The sequence below is a fragment of the Platalea leucorodia genome (assembly GCF_965183815.1).
Source record: "Platalea leucorodia genome assembly, chromosome: 6".
NCBI lineage: Eukaryota > Metazoa > Chordata > Aves > Pelecaniformes > Threskiornithidae > Platalea > Platalea leucorodia.
Window position 1 is genome coordinate 11,609,540 of NC_138828.1, and position 27,810 is coordinate 11,637,349.

Genomic DNA, 27,810 nt, shown 5'->3' on the forward strand with positions numbered 1-27,810 from the left:
TAGAATTGAAATGTTCACAAATACTATCTGCTGGTCACTCTTCAATGTCATGGGCTTTATTTAAACCTTAATCTGAAATCTCAAATAGTCTCCATTGCTGCACCAAAAACCCGTAACATGTAAAAGGAAGACTTTCCAGAAATTAATTCTTCTAGAGCATCCTATTGTGTAATGACTTACACATGTTTATATAAAAAATGCTTTGGAAAAGGGTTTATATATGAAACACTTCTCAAAGGTGTGTCATGTGAGAGACTTTCTGATAGGCAACTTCTCATTAGTATTTGCCTCTTGTGGGTCATAATTCATTTTGTCACAGACTGTAGTGGCCGTACTTTGCTTTTATTAAAATGATAGCTTTGTTGACTATTCAATATTGGGAGTTATTTCATACAGGGGTCACTTTGTGTCTCCTTTGTCACCATGACCTTCAGATTATGTCTTTACTTTCCACTTCAGGCTAACATCCTGCTTTCGTTTACTTGATGGCTCTGTGGTTCAATAGCACTTAGAGAGATGTTGACAGCAAATGGAAGAGTCTGAAAATGCTCGTTTAGAATAATACCATCTGTGCATACTGTGTACCAAATTTATTTTCTTTCTCTTTTCTTTTCAAAATAAAGACAATTACTTAAATGCTAGCTTTTGTTTTAGTTCTTCAACAATTATTATTTTTTGCTTTTTCCTTCCCCTCCCCGCTCCCTTCTGTGCAAGGGTTTAATCTCTTAGGCTATACTGAGGTCAGTCAGTCTTCTTCCTACCAGAAGTTAGTATATCCAGCTTTGGGAAGGAAACTGTAATATCTTCCAAAGATGCTGTAAATATTATGTACTCTGCTCACTGCCACTGGCATGAGAGCACAGCCCGGGGAAGTGACCGCTGTGAGGTTATCTCTGTGTCTTGACAGTCCCAGGCTGCCGTTTTGTCCTGTAGGAGCTATTTCTTCTCATCTGTGCTGAAGCAGCCTCTGCTGTAGGATTGACGAATAAATACTCTAGGACTCAGGGAAGCAAATTTAGCTTGCAGATAGGATGTTGACTCATGAAAATGTTCTCACATACAGATTCAGAGGATAATGGGGGCATAGAAATACACCTACATGGACTGTAGAGTTTAACAGAAATGTAGAAACTTGCTTGAACTGAATGCAGTGCTGTGTGTTTACTTGAATGAAGTAATAGTAACATGTTGATTAGCTTTTCAGTATTTCTTTTATTGCTTAAGACATACGTTTCACTGTTCTTCATTCTGAAGTATGTGCATGCATCCCTGGATGTCATGATTTTTCTTTTTAATTGAATTAAAAGTATTTGTGATGTGATGTCCCCTGAGAGATATGACACAACACAGAACATCTTTTATACCTTTGGGAAGATTTGATTACTTTCCCTCAGTTTCATTTGATGACAGTCTGGGCTGTTTTGGTCAGAACAACTATGCGTTTAACCTTTGCACTACCCACAAGAAAGCACTCTAGTATTAAAGAAATCTAATTCTGGTACTCCATGCTGTCCTGTTTGATTGCGACTCTTGTTTTCTTGACAGCCTTGGAACACACTGCCTAAGCCATCTCTTCTTGCATTTCTTAACTGTGTTTCAACGCATTTCAGTCAGGGATCAAAGCAGGGCACTCAAGTGAATTTACTTTGTTGAAAGTTTTTAATGACCTTCATGTAGCTAATGCAAGCGAGTTTCTTGTGATCTGGCATTATTCGATCTGTCACTAGTGTTCAGTATATTGGATCAGGCACAGAAACTGCTCTTACAGTATCTAGTACCTTGGCGGTTGTCGGTATTTGATGTCCAGGGCAGTGCGCTCCCTTCTGTTGCATCGTGTCCTTCTGAACTCACATTTCAGGTGATGGACTTGGGTACGGGGGGACAGCTGGATGTCACGTTTGTTGTTTCAGTGTTTGTTGTCATCTTAGGACTGCTTCTTTTTACCAGCCATTTCATGCATTGCTTCAGTTCTATGGCTTATGTTATCGCTTATACACAGATGACATACAGATCCATAATTCCTGTTGGTGTTCTCAGATTTTGCTTTTGTATTTCTCTGCCTGCATCATCTCCGTAACTGGGTGCGTACTAATCTTTTATGACAAACAAAGAAGTCAAAAAGGATTCTTTTTAATCCTGTTGTCTAGGGTTTTTGCTCATAAGTACTTCATGTCTCAAATATTGCTTCTCTTTCCCTATTTCTACAGTACTGTATGAGAGTTTTCAAATGTTCATTATAACTTATTGTGTAATCGACACTTTGCAGATCAAAACTAGATTTTTTTTTTCCACAGGTTGTATGCTTTTTCTATATGCAGATCTTCAAGTCTTTGGTTTTTTACTGCTTATACTGCAAATCAAAAAAATCCCTTAAGCAACTGGTCCCTGGTCTCTGCAAGTCAGGCAGAGAACGAGTTTTATTATAAGACTACCACTTCTCAGTCCAGTGACCTAAATTTTAGATTACAGCAAATACGAAAGCCACTGCCTGCTTTTCTCCATGTGCAATCACATTTATATAATTTGACTTCTTTTTGTAGACTTGCCCAGAATATCAATTCTGTTTATAGATTGTGTCTATTCTCTTTCTTTCCTAAACTGTAGCAGCCATAAATGTAGTAAAAACTGGTTTTGAACAGATTTTTTTCTCTGGTATCTTCTATATTAGATTTTGCTGACTTTTAATAGCATCACTTGTCAACTTTTAATGTACTTTCAGTTTTGATTTAAACTTGATCGTCAGTTAATTTTTGCAGAATATCTACCCTTTTGTTACATGCTATTTATCATTTAAGTTTTGGCTTGGTACATGTTCTTTTTATTCAATGTACACTTTATGTTAACAATATTTAAAGTTACTTAACAAGACATAGTCGGAGATTGATAACACTTCTATCATTATTGCTTTACCCTGTTGGCAGTAATGTGAATAGGTTTTTTAATTTTCTACTGATGCCATTCTTGTGCCCTTATAAAATATCAATTTTAATTTATTTTCAGAATCATCTCAGTATAATAGCCATAAATACACACAATTACTACAACGACATTAATAGTTTCCCTATCTACAAGGAGCTATCCCCTCTGATGTTTTTATAACTGGTGTGTAGATACGCAGTAACATAGTGGCTAGAATTTGTGCTAGAATTATGGTGAAGGCAGCATCAGTGTGACGCTTGCATTGAGTTGGAGAGCCAGCTTCAGGAGGAGAGGTGTAAATCCAGCAGGGAAAGCAAGGAAATGGTTAAAAATTAGGTATAGGTTGGGGTAATTTCCGTGCACTCACAAGTCAGATGTACACTTACAGTTCAGGCTAAAAACCAGAAAGTCTGTGGAACAGATAGCATCCAATGTGGGGAGCAAGCAAGATAAGGAGCTACCAGGAGGAAGAGGTTTATTGCTACATGGGGTAAGCAGCAATATAATTCACTCTGCTGTAGCCAGCGAGTCATGAGGGACTGGACTTTTGCAGATTGACAGTTGCAGCACGTATGCCACAAAGGTAACTTGTACCTAAGCTTTTGTCACAGCTTGAAAAGTAAATAGTTCAGCTGATGAGTAAATGGACTAAAGGTACATAAGGGTAACCTTGTTTGCACAGTGTAAGCAAAAAAATCATAGGTTTCTAATGGTGAAGATCTGTAAACTTGTTGGAACTCATTGGCTTGATCCATGTTCTTCTCTGCGACTACTGGGTGTGGTACAGCTGTGTTGCTTGGGGTGGGACGTGCTGTCAGGAGGCTTCAGTAGAAGCAGTGTGGAAGCACCAGCTGGCAGAGGACGTGTTTGACAGATAAAGATACGTTTAGTTTTGTTGTATACAAGTTGCATAAGATAATAGACCAAAGCACTCTTGTAGAGGCTGAGACGCTGTGGAGATGTTGTTCTGATTCCTTACGTACCTGTTGTGTGTGGCCACCCTTCTCGCTCTCCTCTCATCCAGGCAATACAGCTGGTTTTTGCACGGGAACCATTTCATTCCTCCGAATGAAGCTCTTGGCTTCTGGAGAGTTGTATGTAATCACACATACCCAGTGGCAGGAAATGTATTGATTAACGCAAGGTTTCTGTAGTCACCAGAAATTTCAGGGAGAGGCATATTGTTTTTAAGTGGCTGGAGGACACACTAGGGAGTTGTGGCACAGTGCCCTGGAGTTATTTTGGCAGACGTGCTTGAAGATATAAAGAAGATGCAGTTGCTTTCTTCTTGGGCTTCTGAAAGAATAATAATGCCACTGTATGTTAATTTTCTACCACATCACCACAAATACTGCTAGTAAATGGATGTAAAGTCATTGAAACATTAGATGCTAACAGCATGACAAGTGCTTTTAACTGTCCTTACGGATTATGAAGGATGAGATTCCTTCATCGATCGCTGTGGCTGGTGGCCAAGGAACCCTATCCAGGAAAGTCTGGAGTGGTGAACAGGCAAAACTGGAACAGGTTTAGGTGGGTCTGTTTGGAGCAGAAGACTGACAAAAAGTAGCAAGAGATAGGAGGAGGAAACTTGGGCTCAAGGAGCATGTTTCTGAGCTCTCTCTAACCACCTGGAGTTTTCTAGAGATACCAGCAGGCTTCAGCTCATGATGTAGGAGGTGTCCTCTTCTCTTTTGATAATAGTTTTATGTCCTTAACAAAAACTTATAAACACTAACGTGCAAAAATATTAGCAAGAGGAAAAGACATTCAAAGCTTATATTTGGAGAACTTCACTATCCACATCTTTCCAACACAGTAGGCTTTTTTCTGTCCAAATCCACGGTGTTGTCAAGCCTTGTCTTTATTCTCTCATCTTTATTCTCATCCAGACAATTCGTCTTCTAAAAGTTCTTCTGAAGTTGATAATACTAGTACGGTCAGACTAACAGGTTTTTATGTGCTCTCATTTTATTTTCCCCTTTCTTAAATACAGATTAGACATTGGTTATTCTGTATTCATAAATACCAACTCACTTTGATAGATTCATTCATTGTTTTCCTGTGTGCCATTTTTCTTTTTTTTTTTTTTTCATATCTGTAATGGCAATTTGAATTTCCCAACCCAAGGTCTTCTTCCTTTAGATGTTACAATTTCCATTTACACTTTTTAATCCTAATATAATGGCAAGTAATTTTTTTTTTTTTTTTTTTTTTTTTGCTTAGTTCTGTTGTTAAGTACTAATGTCCTTAATGAACTCAGAAGCAGCATGTTTAATTTGGGGACTATAACTAAATTGACTTTGGCTGAACGTCACTGAAAATCTGATTTCTTTCTTCATTTTCCATCTTTCCCTTTTATGGCTTAAGAAACTTTTGCTGTTTATTAAACCTTCCTCCAGAGTTACAGCTCAACTTTAATTCTGATAATTCTCAGTTGATCTGTACGCTTTGAGATTTCCAAAATATATGCTTGTTTTGATTCTGCTTTTGGAAATAGTTTTATATCCTTCTGCAGCTGATGCCTTTCCTTTTGTATTTTGTCCTGTTGCTTAAGCTGGAAATTCCTAGTAAGTTTTTAATCTTTGCTTTGAAAAACCTTTGCCTTCTGCTGTAGTTGAGGACTTGAACTCTTTAATCTCATTCTTTTCTAACTAGTTACCCAAGTTTGTCCTTTTGAAACTTAAAAAAATCCCTTAGCCCTATGTTACTTCAGCAAATCATCCTGCAGTCAACTTGCTCCATTATTAGATTTTTATCATATAACTCCATCAGTTAAATTTATTCTTGTTTTATCATATAGTATTGTAAATATGCTAAAGTCAAATTAAAGCAAAGTCTTCTCCTGCATTTGTCACTTCTTTGTCACTGTCAACTCTCCTGTTAGCAGCATTTCCATATTAGTAGCTATTACGAATAGCTTTGACTCTGCAGTCTTTATTGGCAAAGGTGAGGTCACCTGTAGGTGCATATTTCTAGCATTTCTCTATCTTACATTGTTACAGAAATATCTACTGTATTAAAATCTGAATTTTTGGATCTGAACGTTTGGATATCTAACTGTAATCCATAAGAATTTCTAGTGTTGATCTTTTAAACAAACAAAAATAAAAAATATCTCAGAGAAAACTCAAACAACTGGGTCCAAAACTTCATCTCATAAGTGTACGGTAGTGAAAAAGACTTTTCAGATAGTTTTATTAAACTGACATTATACCTCTAGAGGAGTACACAGATAATAGTTCATGATCCTCAATGTCACTTACAATATTTAAAATTCTAATCAAAATTTGAATTTTGTAATTAGTGAAGTCTTGGAGAAATAGGCAATACGTTACAGTAAGGTTTGATATTGAGTATATTAGAAGGTATAAGGGGACAAGTAGTGTGACAGAGTACTTGCTGTTCAGAAGCGCCATGAGCTGCTGCTGTCTGTCCATGTTTTAAAAAGGCATTACCTGTTGTAGAATTGAAAAGCATTGGCACTGTTACACCTCCTACATAGGAAATACTGGCTTTTTTCCTTTTCTTAGTATGATGGTTTTAGAATGTTATCCTTCTCTACTGAAAGACTGAAAGAAAAAAAAAAATGCCCCACCCAAAATCAAAGAACAAGCCCTTGTATATTTTATGACAAAAATACCAGTGGAAGAGGAGGATAATTCCTTGCTCAGCAATTTTGGAGAGTTCTGTAAAAAAAGGAATTAATTAATGATATTATTTCCCAACTGCAACACTTTTCATTGATGTTTTCGGATTTATCTAACATGTACATCCATTACATCTTTCTTAGTCATGACTTTTGCAGAGCAATTAAAATATTGAAGGAACCCAGGCCATCCAAGCATTTTTCAAAATTATTAGAAACGCAGAGTGCTGGCTGTGGGAAGTACGATAGCACTAGTCGTTTTATCATTAGTGAATGTTTACACTGTTATAAGGAAATCATAGTAGTTTTTACCTGCTCATCTCTGTAGTGTGAACTACTAACACTTAGGAAATGCGGTTTCTATTTTAGAGCAGGAAATGAAGATGCTATTTTCCACTGAGATATGTCTACCTTGGTGTAAAACAAAAGCTGCGAATATTTGAATAAGCTGCCATTTTGTACCTGTGAGTAGCTACGATGGACAAATGTGGTGGGCAAAGCTCATGAAAAGAATTCGAAATAAGCTGTTGGGTGCCAGTTTGATGACGGGAAGGGTGTCCTGGGACACTGCTGTGCTGAAACAATGTTATGCATGTAAGCTTTGCTCTTCCCTTATAACCTCAGAAGTCTCAACTGCAGCAACGAATGTGTACTGCCTCATTTTGAAGCAATTTCTTTGTCACTGCAATTCATCTGCTGCTTGCTTGATTTTTTTTTTTTTGGAGAGTTAAGTGCTGTTGAGCTCACCTGGGAGAGCTACAATGACTATATCCTAAACAAGGGAACCCAGGAGTCCTTCCTAGATCTTAAGTCTTGGTGCTCATGTCAGTTGTGTCCTCAGTGCATGTAAGGATGAAATCTGAGTGTATGGCATCGGTGTCGGTAGGCAGGAGCATGGCCATGTTTTCTTTGGAAGAGAAAAGGAGCCCCAGTGCACTTAAGCGCTGCAGATGACTTCTTGTGTGGAGGGACGCTGGCTGTGGGTAATTGATGGGGGCACGGCTGACTGCAGGTAGGGCAGTAGATGCCCAGCCCCGGGGTTACTGATTGCAGCAAAGTGGCTGCTTGTGGCAACTAAGGAGATGTGCTCTTAGGCAGGCTGTATGAAAGGCCAAAGCTGATGCCACCCTGTGCTATCTCAACAATACCTTATTGTCAAGAAAAGTAATTAACAAAAGTGCAACCAAAAAGCTAATATGTTGCAAGAAAACTGTAGCGATGACACTAGCTCTTTCTCAGGTGTCAGTATATAATAAAAATTCATTAATAATAAAAACATATAGATAAGCCATGAAACAGAAAATACTTTTTTTAAGAAACTACAGCTCTTAAAACCCAGCAGGTTTGTGGGGAAATCTTGGCTATTTACAAACTAGATAAGAAACACTCAAGTGGATGCTCCCTGTAGTCATCACACTGCCCGTTTCTTACTGTATTTTCTGCTTTCTTGAATTGAAGTCTCTGAGCTCTCTCACCCCATATACCCACAAAGACGTTCTTCTTGCTGCTTAACAGATCTCTAGGGCATCTTTATGGAGTTACAGCTGTCTGCTACGCAAACAACACGTGATCAAGTTTGTTCCTAAGACATTGTGGGAGTGAGGCAGAAGTTGTAAAGCTTGTACAGTTTACCAAAAGTGCACGTTTTAGATCTCTCTTGGGTTTAACTAGCTCTAGGATTTTCATCCGTATTATTTTTTGCTGCTGTTTTTTCTCACCCCTGAAAACCTCTTTGTCTAGCCTTGTTTCTTTTTGCGAGCACCAAATCTCATCTACTGTCATGGACTTCTGTACTACATATATTCAGAAAAGGACACATTAAAAAAATGAGTGTACTCACATGAGGGAGGGGAGAAAGAAGGGAGATGTGGCAGAGTCCCCCTCAGCAATACAGGAACAGATGAGGAAAAAAATCGTTTCAGCTGCAGGGGAACATGTCATTGCTGGCTGGGGGGAGCAGGAGTATTGAAAGACTGGAGTATGGACTTCTTATAAGGCCCTGTTAAGGTGGGACAAATTCCAAGCCCATCTGAAGGGACAAGACTAAGAACAGTGGAAAAATAGCAGAAAAGGGATTTGATATCCAAGCAGGGCGGCCAAGAGCAGTAGCTTTTTGAGCAATGAGTCTTTCATTCAGTCACCATATTAAAGAAGAAAACTTGTGGGAGGAGAGTGAGAAGGATACCATCATGGTATCTTATTTTTAAGCCATGTAGTCCTTTACTATCCACTACCTTCTCTCTCCCTCTCTTTTTAATAGTAGCTCCATCTATTTTGACATAAAAAGTCTTAAGTGTTTTTCTTAACAATCTCAAAACAGTATTTTGAGATTTCTGGAAAGAAGTCCCATTTTTACTGCTTGAGCGATTACTGAATTTGTCCAGTGTTCACAACTATTTTCACAAAATTGACTGATACTACAGATAATGGACTATTGCTGGGGGAAAAAAAAAATCTATATGTTGTTAATGGTTTGCATACTTGATGCCCTATGGGTACCCAGTGTGTCATGAAAGATAAATAAAATTTAAATAGATCACTTATGCAATAAAAAAATCATATCTTGGTACCATGATGTATGGCATATATTCAACTTCAGAGGAGGGTTCATATATCATACATACCGCATAGAGCTCTACTCATGAATTATTTGTTTCTTTTGTAGCACGCGTGCAGTACATGATAGATTAAAGGACACAATCCAAGTTACAGTTGACATATTAAAGCAATGCTGTGCATAGAGATATTATTTATGAAAGAAATATTATACAGTCATAAGTTTTCAACAGGGCCTGGTTTCCTTCTCTCTTTTGAGGCAGAAGAATAGTAAATAAGGTAAAAATCTTGACGAAAGCACTTAAGGGTTGTATTTCCAAAGCAGTATTCTCTGTGTAGTTAGGCTCTCACACTGGTATTAAGTCTTTTTATTCAGAGCTGGTGTTGAGCTAGTCTTAAAAAGATGGTGTGAGACTTGACCTCTTTTGCAGCTCATATCCACAAGTTAGTAGGGGATCATCCTATACAGTGGTCTAAGATTTATTTGAGAGTCTGTGTATTGCCGCTGCATTTTGCTGGTAACTGAAAAGTTATTGCATGGTCATACTGTGTCGGGATGAGCACCCAAAATAAGTTACTGATACCTCACTACACTCAAGCCTGTATTTGCCTAAAACTTCACTGTTAGCAGGGTTTCATCTGTGCAGTCAGAAGTATAATCTCGGTGATACTGCTGTCCATGAATGTTGAATGAATTATGCCTTGAAGAAATTAATTAGAATATACACACTAAAATTAAACCTTAGTCATGGAAGTACTGACTGCTTTTCCTCTCCTCCTTTTAGAGGAGGATATATGAATATGAAAACGTATTTTAAAGCTAAAGCAGATTAACTGGTTAAGAGGAACTGAGTAAACAGACGGCATCAGATGTCTGGAAGACACCAAACAGAACTAATGTCCTAGGTGATAGCATGTTTTGCCCAAGCTTTGGAAGCCTGAGTTTAAACAAAAAGATGGGAGCTTTATTTGCATGCATGTTTCATTTAGTCGCAAACTGTCAGGAAGGTATATGTACGCCAAGTGTTACGGAAATATCTATTCAGTCATTTATAGATGAAGTTTTCAAATTTACATACTTAATTGCAGAGACTACACAAGTGAATGCCAATGCACAAAATCAAGATTTATTAGTGCAAAAGGAAAAGAGCATAGAGACTAACTGTGTGTGTATATGTATAGAATTCAGAAATACTTATTTTGATTTATTGTGATTATTCGTTTTGCAGTGTTATGTGAAAGAGGACAAAAATTTCTTATTTTGCAGATTCTTAGTGACAACTGAGAAAATAGTGGTTAATTAGTTAAAAATATTTTGTTACCTTCAAGTGGCGATTGAATACTTCGTGCATATTTTATACATGCAAATATTACCGTGTTAACTATACAACCTCCCTCCAGTAAATACAAACAAACCTTCTGTATTGAAATGCTGGCTGTATTATAGTCACGGGGAGGATTGCCACGGCTTCAGCAGGATGAGGATTTAATCCTCAGTCATACTCCTGCAAAGAAAGAATACTGTTCGTGATACTGTGTATCACTACCCCATACTAAATATAATGTTAATTGAGTATGTTTTTAACACCATCTAACTGGCCTCAAAATCTGCTATTGTTGAAGTAACTATTCCTAGATAACTTAAACCCATGATAAATTCAGCCCCATGGGTTTAGTGAGTCAAAAGTTGAATCCTGACTTTGCTGTAAAATAAATTGGGATGTTTATTTCATTGAAACTGTAGTTAAATAACTTGAAAAATGTTTACAAATAAGATGAACTGAAATCCAAAGTAGTGTTGTGTTTTTCCTTTCTTAATAATTTTCTTTATCTTTTTATGTATTAATTTCTAGTGAAAAGGTAATCTGTATTTTTTTGCCTTGGGGCAGGAGATAGAAAACTGCATCTAAAATTCCCCATTTGTTTCTAAATAATACAGTACTGTATAGAAAAGTCATAAAAACAGAGACTGCAAATTGAATTCCAATAACTCTGTCCTGTGAAAAACAAAACCTCCATCTAGTAAATGGGAAAGCATTATTGACAATTATATGCAAATTACCAGGCTTTTGGCAGGCTCTTCAAAACTATTATCTTATGGCAACTCTGCAAATTACATAGCTATGCCAGCAATGTAGAATTGTTCATTATACTTTATTGATACATTTACGTCGTGTTATATTGGAATATTTTGCTATGGGTCTTAGGAGGCTTTCTCCTTTGCTTGTTTTTGTGGCTGCGTTTCTCTTGCGTTTTGTACTTACCCTCCCCCTCATGAGTCGGAACTTCCTATGGAGTCACTGGGCCAGAGGGAGTCAGCTTTCATCAGCAACATCACCGTCTGCTCTTCTTCACATCCTGAAGGCCACCAAACATGCAGGCAAAAATGAGGTGTCATTTTGTTACCATAAGACTTCCTCGGAGACCTGTGCGTATCCTCCCTTTTCAAAACTTTGCTTATTCTTCATCTCAGGTCGTGCATTCCTCTACATGCCCCAAGTTCAGTAGCCTTTGTTCTTGAGCTGGGAACACAACATTTTCCATTGCTGCTATGCCACAGAGTGTGTGCTCTCTCTCCCTATTACAGCTTATATTTAATGAACGAGGAACAGGCACCCTGTTTATGTTTATTCATAACAAGTTTAGATGTTACTTTTGAAGATAAAGAAACAAGTTTGATGATACACAATATCAGCTACACGCTCTGCACTGATAGCAAACTTTAGCAATCAAGGAAAGATAAAAAGGTTTTGGAGAATTTAATCACGTACTTCAAAGTAGGCTTAAGAACATATATTTCAGAAATTGAGATAAAATATGAATGTTTAATTTATCTTCTTTCTTTTTTACCATGAGTGTTTCTGATTCTGTTGCTAATAACCTCATTGCTTCTGTCAGCCAACACCTTTTGTGGTTTTTTTGAGTGTGTTTTTTTTCTCTCCTCAAGTAAGTTTTGTTGAAGAAAGAATCTTTTAATTAGCTTTTGGTTTTCCAAAGGATGTGACTGATGCTTAATTTTACTTGGGTAGAGGACACGCATGGTTTGGGATGACTCAATAAATTTCACACAGTACTGGAAAGGAGGAAATGGATGCAAAAATAACCAGGTCGTAAGCAATGATGTGCTGAGGTTCATCTCCAGTAGAGAACTCCATTTCTCGAGTAACCTCTGACAACATCTCTGTGTCATGGTAAGGACAATCACATTCTCTTGTTTCTTTTTTGGCTGGTTGCATACTGATATAAGAAAGAGGCTTCTCTAGTGTGACCTGAGGTAATTGCAAACTTGTTTGGGCAAGGTATATAACCAAATATGAAGCACCACCTTGCCAAATATTTGCCTGTTTATCTTCTGGACATTGTTAATTGGATTCTCGTGTTAAGGACGTGTACAAACAGAACTCAAAACATGTCTCTGCCCTTTCTCATAAAATCACAGATTAATTCTTGCCCTGAATTCACAAGCAGAATATTTAATTTTACTTAGGAGCAATTTTTTGCCTGGAATTAATATACTTGCCAAAATTTATCAGCTAGCCTCCATGTCTGATGTGACACATGGTGCAGTTGGAGAAGAGCAGCTTTTTGTGTCCTTCTTCAGGTCCTTCAGCTAATCTTGAAAGTGGAAGAGTCTGAATGAAGGGCAGCTGTCACAGAAGGAAATACAATTTTTGGCAGGACTTAAATTCATCTTCTTTTTACAAGTCCTGCTGAAATGCAATTCGGTACATGTTGATGATATTCTCAAAGACCCCTTTCTTCTTCCATACTGTAGCTATAAATGTGTCAAATTGAGGGTAAGACGTGACCTGGGTCAGCATATTTCAGAATCCCTACAACTCTTTCTCCAGCACAAGGACTGGTAGTGGGGAGAGAGAGAGATATCTTTTACTGGGATGGGGATATGAAGAAGGCAAAAGTGTCCCTAGGATGGTTTGCAGGCATCCACTGAACCAAAACCTTCATTTGTACTTGGGGAGCTTCATCGAGAAGAAACTAAGCCATCATGTTTAGGGTGAAATGTTGAAGTGCTTGGTGTTGACCTAACTGTACTCCTGTTAAAATCAACAGTGAAATAAAACTGACTGACTGGACAGCACTGACTGTACAGCTGAGGATTTCTGAGAATGGTTTAAAAGTTACTGAAGTTAAGAAGTCTACCTAGTCTACCTAATTTTCTAGGGAATGAATCTTGAGGAAACCTGTTTGATTTCCTTTGTTTAGCTTTTCTCTCTGGTGGTTCCATAAAGTGATTGTGCTAGAACAATGAAATCAAATCAAAGAAACAAGGGATTAGGTGTCTTGGTGGCAAATAGTTAGTGTGGGAAGCTGTGAGCTTGATAAGAGGCATCGAAGGCTTAAGTGATCTTCCAAACACTATCAGTTGCCAGTTTTATGGAAGCGAGGGTGCTCGTCTGCTATTTTAGGGTTTGAAATTTTGAGACTGGCCAGAGCAGAATCTCTCTGGTACTGATCAGCATGTTGAATCACTTGATCAGATGCATGCATTAGCTAAAATGAGGCGAACTTAGGAATCAAAGGAAAGGAAATTACCCCTTGTATCCTGTACTTTCTTTGGTGTTCAAAACTAACTGATTGGAAAATAAGAGGAAATATCCCACATTTATACTGTATACGTCTCTCTCACTGCTTCCACGGGAGAGAGGACGAAGTCAGGCTTAGCATTATGTCCTACTAGTTACTGAGGAGCACGATCCTTGTGAAGAGTTGAGGGCTGTGCTTTCTGGGTCACCACTGGCTGAAGATGATCAGGATTAAAGGTTTCTATTCATGGGGAGAATATGAGAAACATATGAAAATTTATTACAGTTTAATGTTACAATTTAATATCCAGCCTGTGGACAGTGTGAAATACTCATGGTAAGATATTTTCTTACATGTTAGCAGGCGTAGTTCAGATAAACATTAATATCTTGAGCGACTTCAGTAGTCGGACCATGTAAGGGATATCAGTCGAAAGGTCAGCTGTATGAACTTCAAGTACCATTTCAAAAATAGACGGCTCAGTAATTTTAACAGTGCGCCCATATATTCTCTCCGAACAGCAGGACTGCTATTTCGGCATATTAGTACTGCTAAGTGACCTCCTGCTGCGTTTTGGGTCTGTGCAACGCCAGCTTTTCAGTGTATCTGGCTTCCTTCCTAACACCTCCTCAGCATACTTTCCAAAGGAGAAAGCATACTTCCTAACAGCTAGAAGCTACCTATAAGGTGTTATGTCTTACCCTTTCTGTCTTTCCTGGTTTTTTTTACATTTTTCTTTCTCTTATTCTTCTCCTGGCAGTAGAATGCACAGGCTCCAAAGAGAATTCCCCCTGGCCACAGTTCATTTACAGCTGATTTTAGAAACAGCAAGAGAAGAACACTTTGAATCAGAGTATGTCTGCTACCTACCTGGCTGAAAGAAGGAAGTGCATAAATCCAGATATTAAAATAAATAGAGAAAGAACCGGCTGTTTTATGGAAACTCTAGAACCTTAAAACCTTTGTTTGTTCTGTATTTTACTCGATTATCTGAACCTGTTCTCACTTTCCTAGCAAACGGCTACAAAGAGAAATGCAAACAGACAAAAGGGAACAGCAAAGAGGATTTAAAAAGTGCATACAATTATAACGGAGCGTGAAGAGTTTAGAGAAAATCCTTCTCTGTTTAAAATGAATTGCTGCAGATGTTGCCCTATGTAACTAGTGGCTTACCTTTTGCTAGCTGCAGGGTATTTTGCGAGAAGCGTGAAGCTGGTAGGTTATGTTACTTATTTTTTTCTGTTGCAATAACGTGTGGGGCGTCCCTATCCTGTATTGTTTGATTTCCATGAGAGAGCAATGGCAGTGGAAAAACAGAAAAGCGTAACTTGATAAATATGGAAAGAGCTGTTTTCTCTAGTCCCCTTCAGAGAACATGTGGTCTTTGTATCCCTTGGAATTCTGCCTGATTAGAGGAAAAAGCCAAATAATTTGACACAACAAAGCAGCGCGCAACTTCAGCTTGCTAGCGGTGCCTTAGTAGCTTGCCTGTCTTTCCAGAATGTGACAAGTGCCTGAGGAAAGGCAAACAGCTCGTATTGTGAGAGAGAAGGAAGGAGTATTAAGTGCTGTTGATTTTGGAGGGGGAGAAAAAAAAGCCTTTGCATGGCAAATGAAAATAGAAATGCAAATCAGCTCCAAATACTTAACATATCTGATAAACAATTGTATAAAAATAGAAAGTGGAGACAATAAAGACCTTCAGACATTCTGTATTCACATTCACTGTCAGTGTAGCCTCGCTTAGCTGAGGAGCGTGCCTGTTTCCGCTGCCAGACATGAGCACGTATTCTCACCGGTCAGTTAGACCTTTCTGTGGCACGTACAAACATCGGTTCCCAAATATCCATGTTTGTAGTCACACTGATGATTAAAATTATATCACAGCAACTGAAATTACATGCACAGGGTAAAATACTGCTCAGCATTGCCTGAAACACCGGAAAAAAGGTATAGTGGAGAATTAAAGAGCTGAGGGAAAAAGGGAGGAAGAACAACATAGCCTAAGCATATTGCGTTGTTCAGCGGTGTCAGCCTGCACAGATCATATTTGAGCTGATTGTGCCTGATCTACGTAATGGTTGTTTTCTGAAAGCTATATTTCAGGTATTCCACAGTTTAGAAAAACATCTTCATACACTGTCAACTCCACAGATACCTACTGCAGAGAACTTTATATAATAATGTCATTTATAAAGAAGCATGCCAAAAGCAAAGGATGCTGAATCCACTGGGCCTAAGGTGAATCACACCTTCTTAAGAACTTTTCTTTAAGACTTTTTAAGAAGGGATGCAATTCTCCAGCGTGAAGGATCCCTACTTCAATGTCTGTCAACCCATAGGGCAGTTACTTGAATTTTGTCAGTATTTGTTTTCTATTGTGGCGTTTCTCTGTAACAAATGCAATTTTTTGAAAATGCAGGCACCTTCTTTTCTGCATTATGTCTATGTTCCTTATAATACTGCTGTTCTTTCAGAATACTCGATAGAAACAGAAGCAATGATTTGTAGTGCAATTTGAGTTTTCATTTCCAGGCAAGGGCACTGCAAGTGTTATAATTTATGCTTAACCTGTTGTGCAGACAGATGCCGTAACAACACATCTGTACCTCTCCAACCAAAGTCTAAGGAAAAAAAAATTCTAAAGGAAAATTTTGAAATAAGCTTTAGCATGAGATCAGATCCTTTTAAACATTTTTGATTTGCAAGGATATGTTAGTTATGATCATGGCGTCCTCCAGCCTTCTTAAAGTCCAGTCGTTGAACATGACCTTGATGACAATGAATTCCCCAGTTGTGTTGCAGCTGCAAAATAAAAATCATTGTTAAGATCTCGGACCAGCCTTCTAATTCGTTATCATTAGGTAAAATAGAGTGATTTCTCTTGAGAAAATATAATACAAACTCTCCTTAGCTCAGTACGGTATGTACGGGATTATTCCCTATGTGGGAAAAATACCTAGTAAGTGCTAAACTTATTGTTTCTTCCCTTTAATAAAGTGTGTTTTAAACCTCATACTTTTAGGGCTTAATGCTTTCATCAATCAGCAAATCAAGTAATGGCATTAAACATTAATAAGATGGATAGAAACAGATGATTGTTTTTTCTTTCAAACACCAGAACTCTGGTACAGAAATGCTTTGGCTACTGTTAGTTCCAATTCCCTGTTGCAGACTTCAGAGATGAAGTAATATATATTATAACAATGTCTTCAGAGATTAAGTAATATATGAATATACTTACACTCTTCTTTTTCCATCAGCTTGCTGGTTTGTTCACCTAGCCAACCTGAACAAGGTGTTAAAGGCTGCATTCAAGGAGCTACGCTCTGTTGTGTCCGGTGGCTACCTAGTGTTTGTGAAAGTTCTCGGTATCTTGCCTCTTAGTTTACACAGTGGAGCTATGGTATTTCTACAGAAATGGCAGCTCTCTGTATCTGAGGGAAAATGAACAAACAAACAAACAAAAAAAAAATCATGAAGAATTAGTGTTATAGTCAGGCACTAGACTCAAAGGCGATAAATCAGTGTTCTGGTTTTCTCGTCAAGTTTAAGCCTTGAAATTTTGGTGAAAAATCAAAATCTGTTTCCTTCTCTCTGAACACAGGTGCAGTAGTCCTGAAGTGCTTTATCACACCTGGAAGCTGTTGTGAAATGCTCCATCCATGCTCATTGCTCCCTCTAGCCTCTCTGTGCAAACTACTGCCTTGAATTCCCATCTAGTTTCCCTAACACCTCCCACAGCACACTAATTTTCTTCTTATTGAAAGGTACTACATGATGGGATATCCTGATATTCTCATTTTTTATTGTGTCAAACAATAGCTTTATGAAAATCCTCATTTTCAGGGGATGTGACATGGTTTGAGAGGGTTTTTTACTCTCAGAAACCTTATTCTTCCCCTTTTTTCTTGTGACAGCCTATTTATCTCACCTTAGCTAAATCATCTATATAGATAATAATTCATATTGCTGTTGCCAGTAGGGTGTTTTTTTATGTTTCACTAGTCTGGGTGAGAAATAAGTAAATCTATATTCTTCCCAGCTGAAATTATCATTTATTACAGTTTGTTGTGTTGTATTTCATTCTCTATACAGTCAAGAATATAAAGCCAGCACTTTTTCTCCAAAACTTTTCGTGTTATGAGAAGGAAAACTGTCTAAAAATGTTTTATACCTTTTTTCCCTCTCAATCTAATTCTAACATGCCTTGCATATGAACTGCCCCAATTATAACAAATCTCCAGTAAATAGCCAACTGATGAGCTCACTTGATGCTTTTAATTAAGTAAGAAGGATGAGTCACCTCCAAGAATGTCTCTTTGTCAGTCCATAGGAAGAGTGCTACAGACTTCTGGAAATCTTCATAGCAAAGGCGGAGATGTATGACAGGTAACTGCTGGTTTTGGATGTCTGCAGAGAAAATAGGCTTCAGATAGCTACAGTGCGTTTGCATACAAACTCCTAAGTTGAAAGGGCGAAAGTCAAATATTTCATTGTAGAATGAAAATAGTAGCTTTTCCCAAAATTATCAATTTTTATCAATTCCTGTTGGTTACTGAACTTTAAAATACACCTTGCAGATGAAAGCTGCGTACTTTTTTTGCATACCTAAAAGCCAGATCTCTCATTACCTTCTCATGGTAGGTGGTGCCTTCTAGGAATCGATGTATAGATGAGAATCTCAGTGTACCTAGGAATAGCCCTTGAATTCTAGTGAAGGACATTTGAGTTGACTAAAGAAGTCTATAAGTTGTCAGTTAAGTTACTGCTATGACCTACGTGTTTGTCTCATCCTAATATTAATTTTGAGCTATACACAAAAAAAATTTACTAAAAAATTGCCATTTTACATGCTAGTCAAGGTTGTTTTTCAGCATGCTAGCCTGTACTCTCTATGGACACGTCTTCAGAGTAGATGGTTGTTTGTCCTTAATTCAGCAACTCATAACTCCCTCTCATGGCATATTCTTTTCTATTTATTTGTAATGCCTTTGTGAGAAGTATCAGAGATGGGTAGAAAACCTAGGGCACTATTTACTAATGGCTTGCATTAGTGAAATTTGTCAAAAACGTAGTGTTTGGTATTGTTTTGCAAATTGTTCCATCTTAACAGTAGCAATTCAAACATTTACTAAAAATTGCACTTTCTATTTTGCAAGCTGGAAGCTAAGGAACAGCGAGGCTTTCCGGGCAAACGTATAGCTCGTGCATGTTTTACGTAAGGGGATGAGCTCCATTTTTAATAGCACAGTCTGTCATGCCTTGGTAATGAATCCAAGTAAAAGCCATACACCAGGAGTATACCAAGAATAAAACAAAATTTCAGACTGTTGGGTTTTTTGGGTTGTTTTTTCCCCTCTTTTTCTCTCTCGTCTAGCTAGCTAAGGGATTACAAAGACTTCTGTAAATGTCAGAAGTTTGTGTCATAGTGTTTAGCACTCTGTAAAGCCTTGCACAGCTTCTCTGTTCACATGGTACTTACTCATTATCCAAAATCAGTTAGAAGTTTCCTACATGAAGTAGCAGCAGTTCTCCCAGGTAGAAATAAATACATTTATGCCACTTCAGATGTTCTTCAAGGCTGTGGTTTTGTTGTTTTTTTTTTTTTTTTTTTTTTTTTCCCCCCAATTATTTAGACATTATTTTGCTCCTATTAGTTCTGATAGCAGCTTTTCCAGTTGAAGTAATGTGGCTTGTAAAGTTAAAATCAATTACAGTAGAGTATCCCTTATGGATATCCTGGAGGAGATAGCCTGTACATGCACCACAGGTCTCATTTCAAACTTTGAAGGCTGTAATCTGAATTCAATACATGTAGCCATTAAGAATTAACACAAGATATAAAAATCTTGCTGATTGTGTTTATAAAATGTCAGTCAAGTAGTAGCTGATGACTAGAGTTGTGTTAGCACAGTAAACTCAGGGTACAATGAGATACATTTCAGGGACGTTTATTTTGGAAACCTTGGGAGAAAATAGAAAATCTGTATGACCTTGGAGATGCCAGTTTTTTGATGAACGTTAGGAGTGTGAGAGACATGTCCTCCTACATATGTGTGTGTGTATATATATATATATATGCATATGTATGTGTATTTTTCACTTGAAGTTTCTGCTTTTTTAAAGCTACCTGTACGATCTGCACTAAAGAAAAGATGAATTGAGTTCTTAGGAGTGGCTTTTCTGTAATCATGATGGCCCAAATCAATTTAAGCCTTTGTGTGCCAGGATCAGTGTGGAACCCGTGCCCACAGTGTTCTGTGTGAGGCAAAAGTGGATGCATTGCAGGAAACACGGGTGTCAGTATGCGAGGTGTACGAGGGGGCTCTGGAGTGGGTGATGTGGGTTAGACCAGGGAAAAGAGTGCATGGGTGAGGCATTTTGCCTGTGTGGGATGACCAGGGAAAACTCTTCCACCGCCCAAACCAGCAATTTGTGTACTCCTATGGTTAAGATACAGATTGTTCAGGAATTGCAGCATTAGAATTTTGAGAGGTCTTTTTCTTCCTCAAAATCAGAGAATCTTAAAGCATCAATTTATTTTCAGAAATACAGTGGGATTATACGGTCTCTTCCCACCCCCCTTACTTTCTTTGGCCTTGCTTTCAGAGTAAAATTGTGAGAGTCTTCAAATCTCGGAGGATTTCATTGATTCTGACCAGGTTGCATAGATTTCAAATTGGGGCCAAAAAATTTGATATGGTGGTGTGTGTTTGTTTTTTTTTTTTTTCTTTCTTAAAATGCTTAATATTTTTTGTGCTATATTTTATTAAAATATAATTTTAGCTTAATATAGTGTAACTATGTTTGCTTTAAAAATTACATTCCTCTTATATGACTCATAACTTGTGTGGGCATAATGTACATTACGCAGCATGTTGAAAAGAATTGTCTTCAGATGTTGATCAGCTTTTTGAGGGAAAGGGAGAACTGGTGAATGCACAGCTCCAGCAGTTCCCCGACTTTCACCCTGGAAGTCAGCACCGATTCTTCTGTTGATACATTCCTTTTAGTAAAGCAAAACATTGTTAGCAGCATGCAATGTCCACAAGCACAAAGAAATCTCAAATTGCAATTTTTACCCTCCACTAATATCCTGCTATCTTTACTGATAACAGCACATTACCAAAGTGCAGCACAATGTTTTTTAAAAGGTAAACAAAGACCAAAGTATCAAACTGTACTGATTTAAGGACATACAAAGGTAGAGAAATAAAGGGAAGACATTTTTCTTATTACTGCTACTTTAAGAAAGGTGGTGGTTTTTCTGGAGTGGAAAAATGTCAGCTTTATCCAGTATTCCCAGAAGCACTGGTCCAGGATATTGCATATTTGGAGAGTCAGTGCAGTTCAGGCACGACAAATTGTAAAGGTTCGTATAAAGCTATGCAGTCCCAAAAGATCCTCATTTGGCACTTTTGCCTTGAGAAGTCCACGGAGGCAATAGACTCATAGAAATTTAAGGTGTTTACAAACTGTATGCCAGCTACTACAGCACTTTCTGGAATGCTGTTTATTCCATTTGGGCAACTTTTCCATACCTAACTGTGACAGGGCAGTCTGCTGCTGCCATACATCACATTAACAAACAAGGGAGGAAAAAAAGTCTCTCTGCATTTCTTAGTACTTTTGCTAAAACCCTGTTTGCTTTCCTCACATAAAAAATAACGTTACACCCAGACCCAGGCTGCCTTAGTGGTTAACTAGACAAGGCTACTTGCCTTGATTTACTCTAAAAAGGCTAAGTGGCCACTGGGGTAAATACGCATACATGCACACACATACTATCTATATGTGTGTGTGTGTGTATATATATATATGTGAATTTGAGAAATTTCAGAAAGAAATTTGTTCACACTTCTCTAGTGCTCAGGATATGACTGCTTAAGCTTCCTTTTCATCTTCAGGAGGAATACTATGCTTGTAGCTTTTTTTTTTTGTAAAAGCTGGACTCATTGCTCACCTAACTCCGTAACATGAACTGAAATCTTACCACCTGAAAAAAAAATCTTGTCTTTTGTTTCCAAAAAATACTGTACTGTCTCCTAGCAGTTTTTTCATCCCTTACGAAGAAGTTATTAGAGAACTGTCTGCAACCCAGGTAATCGATTTCTTAGAGAAAAGTGCCTTTTTTTGCATATGCCACAGCAAAGGTGTATGCGATAGACATACACCTCCAGCTAACACCCTCAATAAAGCTAGTGAGGATGCGGCATGTTATATGTTAATAGTACCTCAGTATGCAACAGAGTACCTATTTTATGTCTTGGAGAATTTACATGATGGTTGTAAATGCATATGAAAGCTGAAGCTGCTGTGTCTTCATTGCTAGTCTTAACTTATGTTAACAAGACTATGCTAAGGGAAGGTTGAGAGACACGTTCTCATTCCACCATTATTCTGCCATGCAGACAAAACTTTTTATCTGACAATATGGTGGAGCTGTTTCATTGTGTTTTATTTAAAAAAAAAAAGCAGAAAAAAAAGTCCCAGAATTGGAGAAAAGCCTCCCAGCCTGCTGTTTAGGTTGTAGTTCTCTAATGAATGTGTAATTATTTATAATGTGGAACCGTTTCAACAGCAGAGGATGGGAGCTTTAAAAAAAATAAACAGGGTTACTCCAAAATGCCTCTTATGGTAGGGTTTCTGGGAATTATCAAAGGAAATACGACACATAGGTTTGAATTCTCTCAGCAGATAGAGGTGGGAATGAAACCTGCATCTCACAAATTTGGGGTAAGTGCAGTGAGCACTGGACTGCATATTTGTTAAAAGGTGGTGATATTATGTTATTGTTGGTAAATCTGCCCTTCATAATCATCTGTTACGTAAAAATATTTGTGCTGGACTTTGTAAATATCTTCTGGATGACCAACACAGTGTTTTTCCTGCAAATACTGGATTTATTAGGTAATGTGCAGCTCTAGTTTCAGTATCATATGAGTTTGATTTCCTAGTGACCAACGGTCATTTGAAATACTCTGTGGGTACTAATCCTTTTGTGTATACATGCTTAGCTATATAAATAAATGTATTTTTTACAGGAAACATACCATTTTCAAATATTTATCTATTGATCACTTCAATCACTTTATAGGTAATTAAAATGCTTTTTATTTGATGGAGGCCCACAGAAATATACAATCATCTTAATTAATTGTCTTTGAGTCTTTGACACTAAGTTAAAAACCAAGTCTCTTGTTTGTACGAAAGTCATAGTTCTTTCAATGATACTATAAACTGGTATAAATTGGCTTTCCATGATGACTTTACCAGTCATAACAGAAAACCTAATAGAATTCAAAATCTGATTTTTACATAAGCTCTGGTCAAAGTCAGAGAAAATTTGCATAACAAAATCCTATTACATTAGATGAGGAAGATGATGATTAATGCAACATAGATAATGATAATAATAATCAATGCTCTGTTTTACTTTCCTCAAGCTGTAGTCAGCCTTTTCCCTTTTTGGCAAATTTTATATGTATTTCTACTTTCCTTTTGTACGTGCTAGGAATGGATGAATAAAGGCAAGTTGGCTTTCATCTCCATAATTAACACTTGCATGAAGCATAAAATGTGAAAATTAGAAATGAGGATGCAGCTGAGGGGGGAAGCTGAACCTGCCTGATCTTTTCTGGTTTGAAGCCGCTTGACAGATCAACCCTTTGAGATTCAAGTTCTATTTAGTGAAATGTCAGTCGGAAGCTGCTGAGTGGGAGGGACGTCGTCAGTCACTCCTCGGAGACAGCTAATCATATCGGGGCGAGGAGGAAGAACTGTTTAATTCCTGCAGACTTCAGTTTTCAGAGAGTCTTGTGAATTGCTCTTTGTAAATTTGTTTTGCCAGGGCTCGAGGTAAGCAGGGCATAGGTACACAAGCTCAAACAAAAGCTTCCAAACCGAGCTCTCCAGCAGCCCTTCTCAAGCATAAGGGCCCCAGTATTTACTGCCTGTTCCCCCCCCCCCCCCCCCCCAGCTTCTTTTTTTTTTACACCAAGGAAAAGCAGTAAATAGCTAGAGTGAAGATAGGTAGGGGAAAATACAGTTTTCATATCATGAGTGTGTTTCAGTGTTTGCCTGTGTTTACTGCCTGGAGCACAGAATAAAACTGTACTGAATTTGAAGCTAGATTTGCTTTTGAATAAGGAACATAATAACCATTTTGTAGCATTCATGTTATAAATAACATAAGACTGGTTAGCAAGGTGAGCAATCCAGAGTTGAGTTGTCTGAGGTAAGGATGCCCGAGATTTAAAAAAGGGTTCTTAGATATAGATGAACTTACTTGGTGCAACAAAAGCTTTGATGTACATTGCTGCCAAAAAAGAATAGAAGTCACTGCTCCGTCGTAGGTTCTAGGCATCCCGGTGCAAATTGGGGAAAGTAAGAAGTGGTCTAAACACAGCATTTCCAGTCTCCTAGGCTTAGTAAACTCTTAATACATTTCAGCATGAGACCGAGATGTTGGGTAATTTTTCTTACTCCTGTCAGAGACAGCTGTGGCCGATGCTGGCAGGTTCTCTGGCAGCCTGTAGCTGATACTTAGTACAGAGACCAGGTGCTGCTTGCCTAGTCCGGAGTCTGGGGCAGAAGCTGACAACCTCCAAATGAAGTGCTGCTGGTAGAGGTCTGTAAGCAGTGCCACCCCTCTCGGGGGCTTAAAGTCATCTCTTTCCATGTGGCATTCATAGCTCAGATATTGTGAAGGCACAGAAAACTCAGTGGCGAGCGGTAGCCACGCGAAGCAGCAGAATTTAACCGGCAAACCCATAGGTGCTTTTAGGACTAAACAGACTTCTGAGGATCACGCTGTTTTCCTCAGGCTCTCCTTTTCTGGTTATGCCCCCTTTCAAGCTTTCCAGTCCTGGCATGGATCTTGACTTCTATGTTAAGAACTGGAATATACTGTGAGAAAGCAAGTCCAGAACTGTAGCAGAGAAAGATGAAAACGATTAGGAAAAAAGGCAAACTGATTTTCTTTAAGAAAACACGAAAGCTATGGAACTGATCCTAAGTAGAGCCTGAGACTCTCCAGGCGGATAAATAATTTTGGCTATGTCTAATGCTGCACAAGAGAAACAGTGTAGGCACACCTGTAGAGTCTGTTAGGTAAGACAAATGCCATACTGTCCTGCGTCTGGTCCAAGGGTGAGCTCTGGTATCCCTGCAAGGCTTTGCTCTTGGAAACTTAAACCTCCTGTTGGATAAGTTCCTCTGTGCTCTGTTTCCATTCCTCCCGTATTTGCTTTACAGCAGAGGACTGGCCAAAGGGACTGTAGTTTTACTTGTGGTCTCTTGATTATGGTGCATCTGGAGAGTAATAAAAAAAATATTTAACTGGCATGCTGTATATTGATTAGAGGTTACCAAAATTAAGCATGCTTATCTTTGCAATGGCAATTTTTTTCTATCATCTCCAAATGCATTAAGTTCATTGTCCATTATACACGTGTGAAAGATGGTCAGGGTTAAAATACAGTGGCTTAGAATAATTTGTTAGATTAGAAAGCTAACAATTGTGATAAATTAAAAAAAAATATTTTCATTGTTTTCTTTAGAGATGTTTTTTAATACCCTTGATTAAGATGTATGTCATAATTTCTAATTGATGTATAAGAAGTAGAATAGATTTGTGGGGGCTAAGTACAGGGAACAGATAACGGAAATGTTGTACATGGGTAATAAGTGAATATGAATCTCCCACGCATCTCTGAGAACAAAGAAACAAACAAACAACTTAATATTGCAGACAAAAGAGTACACTTTAAAGCCCAGAATTTTAAATTATTTTTACTGCCATTTAAATTTACTTTTAATGTAATTAGTATCAGCCAGATAGAATTTAATGTTAATGTGTGAGCATGTATGAATTCATCCAGATACATAGGAATGCATAGATAATCTATTTAGTACTTGAGCACAGTTAGCAGAACGATGTCATCATGCAAAGAGCTGTTCACGCTGTATAATTACCTTATGACAAACACATACATTGGGATTATAAAGAATCTTCAATCAAAAAACTATGCCATTCTGCATATAATTTTAAAGAGAAGTGTTCCAGCTGTTGCCGGTACTGCTGTCAAGTTTGTCTCTATCTAATCACACACCCAGCAGCAGAAAGCCTGATTTAATGCCGCTTCTCTGGTCTGAATTTTTAAGAGTCCAGGTTCTAATCCCCAGTGTTTTTGCTGGGCTGTTGAAGACCAGCTCTTTACAAGTGTTAAAGCACCTAAAAATTTGGGATTCACCCACGCAGTGATGTTTCCAAAAACACTTTACCATTATCTGCCCTTTACAGTGCCTAAATAACTTTTTAAAGTGTATAGTATTGCTCATATCTCAGGAGTAAAACAAAAAAGCCTCTATTAGCAAAAAAAAAAAAAAAAAAAAGGGATGACAAAAGGGAATTATTTTCCCTTTTATTATCCTTCCAAAAATTGAGGTTTTAGAACTCTGGGTTCAGAGACAGGGACAGAGACTGACCCAGTGGTGAGAGCATTCACCAGGTGCATGAAAGGTCAATATTATACTTGCTTATACGAAAGGAAAGATTGTCAAGGCTAAGACTCTCCAACAACTTTATAGCCAACAACAAGAGTCAGAAATCCAGGAGTCTTATCTGCTTTGCTCATAAATCTTGTTCTCCTCAAATCCTTGAATGATAGGCTAGTGTGAGATATATTAGAAGAAGAAATATAGACAGCTACCAACCTGTCTCAAAAGTGGTATAAATCAACCTCTATATATATGTGTGAGAGAGAGTTTGTGTTTGTACATGCGAAGTTACGTATATATAAAATTTGGTGCTGGTGGTGTTGCTAAAAAAAAGGTCAGAAATTTCCAGCCTGCTCTTTACTGATTTCCTGACAAGCAGCAGACTAATGTGAAAAGAATGATGTGTACCGTTGAGACTTCTGATTCTTACTTTGCCTTTGCCTTTAAGATTTAGCCAATACCCATCAGTGTTTCATATTTAATATAAAAGAATCTGTGTTTAGAGACTGTCAGTCTTTTCTTTCTCGGCTTGTTAAGAAGAACGTAGTAAATGTGATCTAATACTTCTTAATATGTCCTCTAGCAGAATTAGGAATATGAGAACTACTGTTTCGGTTTTTTCAAAGAATAAAACTGAAATACATGTAAAACCAACTGAGAATGAAGAGAGAAAAGGAAAAGGCCCGATGACTTAATATATTTATTCACCACAAAAAGAAAAACGTTCAAACATTTAAAAATGTTAGTGTTTCTTGACAGCTCACCCTTTTCTTTGCTAGTTATAACAGCAAAAGACTTTTGCTTGGTCCATCTAAATAAAAACAAACAAACAAACAAACAAAACCCACCGCATTTTGACGGGTGGGCTTGCAAAAAGCAGAAAAGTTGTCCTTCAGTTCTCATCCACCCTGTAAGATGACAAAAGACATGTTGTAGAGAGCACCAAAAGATTTAAAGAAGAATTGGTGGCTCATCAGTATTGTTTGGCACAAACTTGCAAATAAGTTTCCTTCTGAAGAACAGATGGGCAATTAAATAGGCTTATAGTTCTGTGCTGCCAGATTCATGAGACTGAGTTCTGAAAACAAATCCCCTGGGTTTAGATGAAATCCCTAAAGAAGGACCATGAGGATACCTTCCCTACCTTGCTGTCCTGCCTTCACGTTACTTTGTGATGACCAGAACCTGAAAACTGCTGAACTAAATTTTTATAACAGGCTTTGCATACTGAAGTTCATTTAACTGTAATCTGGTGGGATCTGCTGTCAGGAATTCAGGTCAGGTTCCAGGACTCCGAGGACAAACAGCAAGTAACCTCTCTGAAAGTACTGCTGCTTTAATTTTGACAAGCATGTGCTGAAAAGAAGCAAGAAATATGGGTAAACTGTGCAGCCTGACATTTCCTACTGAAAAAGAAATGTTTCCAGAAAAATGCAAGGACACAAGAAGTGCAGTTCATCTCAAGAGAGTTCTTCAAGGGAAATTGAGGCTAAGTCTCTTACGGCCAGCTCTAACCACCTATGATTTGGCTCTTTCTGTTGTCAGAGAGAGAGAGATCTGAAAAGCAGCTCTTTTAAGAGAAGGACGTAAATCAATCCTTCTGTCTACCCACCTGAGCAACATCATAGCTTTGCTAA